Genomic DNA, 5,209 nt, shown 5'->3' on the forward strand with positions numbered 1-5,209 from the left:
GCATTTTTAGGGTCTGCAAATTTAAGCAAAAGGTAGGCTTAAGGGAACTCAACAAGGAGCAGGGAAAATTCCCATCTCTTCTTCCAGCCACTTTTCTCCATCTCCATCTTACACTTCATCTCTTCTAGCCACTCCCCTCCCTGCTGCCTCCCTGTTCCAGTTACCATGGCTGCATAAAAGTAACTCCCAAGCTTTATGGCTTATATTGGCACAAGGATAGGTATATAGATCAATGGGATAGAATAGAAGAGAGCCCAGAAAGAAGCCCTCACATAGATGGTCAACTGACTTTCAACAAGGGTGCCAGGACTATTCAGTGGGGAAAGGATGGTCTTTTTAATAAATGATGCTGGGAAAATGGGATCCACCTGGAAAGAATGAAGTTGGACCCCGACCTCACAGCATACCAAAAAAGAAACTCAAAATGGAGCAATGACCTACATGTAAGAACTAAAGCTATCAAACTTTTAGGAGAAAACGTAGGAGCAAATCTTGGTTTGGCGATTTTTTTTAGCTATGACACCAAAAACATGAACAACCAAAGAAAAAATAAATTGATATATATATATATATATATATATATATGTATATATATATGAATCCCTTTGCTGTACACCTGAAACATTGTAAATCAACTATACTTCAATTAAAAAAATAAAATAAATGAGGTTAAAAAAAAAGAAAATGGGCTTTTTCAGGATTAAAAACTTAAAAAAATGATACCATCCAGAAAGTGAAAAGATAACCCATGGATTGGGAGAAAATATTTGCAAATCTTATATCTGATAAGGGACTCATTCAGAATATAGAAAGATCTCTTACAACTCAATAACAAAAAGATAAATTACCCAATTAAAAAATAGGTAAAGGATACTAGTAGATTTTTCTCCAAGGAAGATATATCAACATAAATGGCCAAAAAGTACTTAAAAAAAATGTTCAAGATCATTAGCCATTAGGAAAATGCAAATCAAAACCTCAATGAGATACCACTTCACACCCACAGGATGGCTCTAATCGAAAGACAGATAATAACAGATGTTAGTAAGAATGCGGAGAAATTGGAACCCATGTACATTGCTGGTAGGGATGTAAAATGATGCAGCCACTTTATTTAATTAGTTATTTATGTATTTGTTGGCTATGTTGGGTCTTTGTTGTTGCACGCAGGCTTTCTCTAGTTGCGGAGAGCGGGGGCTCCTCTTCCTTGTGGTGCGCAGGCTTCTCATTGTGGTGACTTCTCTTGTTGTAGAGTACGGGCTCTAGGTGAGTGGGCTTCAACAGTTGCAGCATACAGGCTCAGTAGTTGTGGCGCACGGGCTTAGTTGCTTTGCAGCATGTGGGATCTTCCCAGACCAGGGCTCAAACCTGTGTCCCCTGCATTGGCAGGCAGATTCTTAACCACTGCGCCACCAGGGAAGTCTGATGTAGCCACTTCAGAACACACTTTGGCAGTACTTTAAAATGTTAACTAGGGAATTTTCCATATGCCCCAGCAATTCCACTCCTAGATATATACCCAAGAGATATGAAAACACTTCCACAGAAAATCTTGTACATGAGTATTCATAGTAGCGTTATTCATAAGAGTGAAAAAAAGTGGATATAAATCTAATGTCCATCAATGGATGGACTGATAAATGTGAAAATGTAGTCTATCTATATAGCGGAATATTACTTAGCCATAGAAAGGAATGAAGGACTGACACCTGCTACCATGCAGATAAAACTTGAAAACGTTATGCCGAGTGAAGAAAGCCACACACACGAGGCCACATATTACACGATTCCATATACATGAAATGTCCAGAATAGGCAAATCCATAGAGACAGAAAGCAGATTAGTATTTGCCGGGGGCTGAGCGAGCGTGGAAGGAGCGTGGGGCTTTTCTGGGGGGTGATGAAAATGCTGTCAAAGTGATTGTGGTGATGGTTGCACAACCCTGTGAATATACAAAAACCATTGAATTATATACTTCAAATAAGTGAGATTTATGATATGTGAATTATATGTCAGTGAAGAAGTCAAAAAGAAACTTCTTGTTTCAAAACAGCAACATCTATTTTGCTCATGAATCCGTAACTTGAGCAGGCCTCCTTTGGGATAGCTCAAAGGCTGGGGTTGGGATTTTCTGGAGGCTCCTTCTCTCACACGTCTGGCAGTTGAAGCTAGCCATCATCTGGGGCTCTGGGGGTGGGGGGGCTGGCAGCTGGAACTCTGCATGTGGCCTCAGACACTTCCCTCCACAGTGGCTGGCTTCCAAGGGCAAGCATTCCTTAAAAGTGGGGACTGAGTCAAGGAAGGGAGGGAATACGGGGATATGTGTATACAAACAGATGATTGAACCTGGTGTACCCCCCAAAACAATAAAAAAAATAAAAAAAATAAAAAAAAAAAGTGGGGACTGCTCCGAAGCTTTCCTTTCATGACCCACCTCTGAAAGTCACACGCTGTCACTCTCCACACATTCTATTTGTTAGAAGCGAGTAACCGAGGCCAGCCTATATTTAAGAAGAGAGGGAATACAGTCCATTTTTTTTTTCCCACACTGCGCGCCTTGTGGGATCTTAATTCCCCTACCAGGGACTGAACCCAGGCCCTCAGCAGTGAGAGCAAGGAGTCCTAACCACTGGACCGCCAGGGAATTCCCTAGACTCCATCTTTTGCAGGAAGAGGATCAAAGAATTTAGAGGCATGTTTTCAAGCCATCACACTCCCTTTGCTCCATACGTGCTCCAAATCTTTATGGAGGGAAAACCATTCACTGAGTGTAAACCAAGGATCCCCACTGAAATGTCCACAGAGGGATTTATGTTTCACGAAACAACATAAAGGATAAGTTCGGGCCAAATGCTCACATGCACCTGACTTGGGGTTACACCAGATTGAGACAGAGGCTGTAAGAACCATCGGTGCCCTGTCTGAAGGGGCAGTGTGGCTCTGGGATGGGCTGACGCTGCGATCAGACCCTGGATTGCCAGGTCTTCTGACCTTTCAGAAGGGAAGCCAGTATTCTGGGTTTTTGCGTGAACTCTCACAAGCATTCATGACATTGATAAAACACTGGGTAGGCCAAATAAAACCATCCCAGGGAGGCCCCGGGCCCACCAGTTTGCAAAGTCTGATGTAAATCCGTAGAGGTTTTTTTTCCACTCACATCAAAATAGGGAATACAAATTTCCAGAATTGTCCATGGTCTGCATGATTCACCCCCTGGGGGTGGGGGGAGGTGAAAAGATAATTTCAAGAGCCTCTGCTTCAAACGCTCCCCCCCCAGAGAAGCAGGGCAATGAGGCTGTTAAGCCTGGGGTCTTGGTTAATTTCCTGGTAAATAAATAAGTGAATCCAGTACAGAGCATGAACTTAAAAAATTCTTTTAATTTAAAAATTAAAAAATTTTTATTATACAAATGAACTGCAAGCCCATGGGTCGGGGGAGACAAAGTTTTGGTGAATAGCCTTTCAACTTTCTTTTTCTGTTCATGTATTTGTTTTGTTTTTTCATATCATACAGGTGTTTTTAAAAAATTTTTATTTTATTATTATTTTTTTGGCCACGCCACACATGCATCTTAGTTCCCTGACCGGGGGTCGAACCCGTGTCTCCTGTAATGAAAGCACGGAGTCCTAACCACTGGACTGCCAGGGAATTCCCATACAGGTGTTTTATAAGTAGCTTTCTTTTTCCTTTTTTTTTTTTAACCCAACTTTTATTTATTTTTTATTTTTAAAAATATTTATTTATTCATTTATTTGCCTGTGCCGGGTCTTAGTTGTGGCACATGGGATCTTTCAGTTGCGACATGCGAACTCTCAGTCACGGCATGCATGTGGGATGTAGTTCCCTGACCAGGGATCGAACCCGGGCCCCCTGCATTGGGAACACAGAGTCTTATCCACTGGATCACCATGGAAGTCCCATAAGTAGCTTTCTTCTTGAATTCCCCTTCTCACTTTATTATAAGAATGTTAGTCCCCAGAGTCCTGGATCCTGTTTCAGGGCCCAGACCAGTGGGTCTGGTCACCCACTACCACCACCCTGACACGTCCCATAGCTTAAGAGCAACATTTCCTCAACCAGCAGGTGGGTTAAAGACCAGACACAGCCACAAACTGGAATGGAGGCCAAGAACACGTGGTGAGGCCTCACCAGTCCCCAAAGTCCTCTTAAAAAGTAGCCTCTTAGATTCCACATATAAGTGATAAGATACAGTATTTGTCTTTCTCTGTCTGATTTATTTCACTGAGCATTATACCCTTCAGGTCCATCTGTGTTGCTGCAAATGGCATTATTTCATTCTTTTTTATGGGTGAGTAATATTCCATTGTACATACATACCACATCTTCTTTATCCATTCCTCTCTTGTGGGCATTTAGGTTGCTTCCATGTCTTGGCTATTGTAAATAGTGCTGCAGTGAACATTGGGGTGCATGTATCATTCTGAATCAGCGTTTTTGTTTTCTTCAGATATATACCCAGCAGTGGAATTTTCTGAGGTGTTTTTTTTTTAAAGGCTCTTATCTTGAAAGAATTGGAAATTTAACGAACAAAATAAACTTTGAAACAGGCTTCAAAAAAGAAAAAAGTAGCCTTAGGCCCCTTAGGCCTGATGGATCTGTTGATGTCACCTGGGTCTTCATCTAGAAATTTCTACCTTCCCTTAAATTTCTCCCTTCCTCTGACATCCCCTTTCCTCAGTCCCTGGCCTATCCAAGCCCCTGAACCTCCAACAACTGACCCTGCTCTCTCGACTCGCCTTGCTTCGGGGGAAGATAGGGTGGAGGCAGGTGTTCAGAGCAGACTGGACACCCAGGAGCGCTTAGGTGAGACACTCAGTCTCACCTCAAGGAACTCTTCGCAGACTGGAAGAGCGCCATTTTCCTCACACTAGACCGAGTCTCAGCCCGCTCTCCCACTTCTAGCTCCCTCTTATTCCTGGCTGCGGCCCACGTGACGCTCTGCTGACTGAGACCCCTCCCCCCTTCCCAACCTCCCCCATCCCACTTCCCCGCTCCCCTTTGCGGCCCTTCCTTCTCTGAGGACCTCGAGGTCAACCTCCAGGTCAACCCGTGTTTGCTACCACGTCCCTCAGAACCACTTTCCTCTTATTCTCCCAGGCCCAAGGCCAGAACCCAGGCTAGTCAGGGCCCAGCAGCAAGGCTGGGTAGCCTCAAATATAACCCCCGCCCTCAGCCCTCTCTCCTTC

The sequence above is a fragment of the Hippopotamus amphibius genome, chromosome X (genome assembly GCF_030028045.1).
Source record: "Hippopotamus amphibius kiboko isolate mHipAmp2 chromosome X, mHipAmp2.hap2, whole genome shotgun sequence".
NCBI lineage: Eukaryota > Metazoa > Chordata > Mammalia > Artiodactyla > Hippopotamidae > Hippopotamus > Hippopotamus amphibius.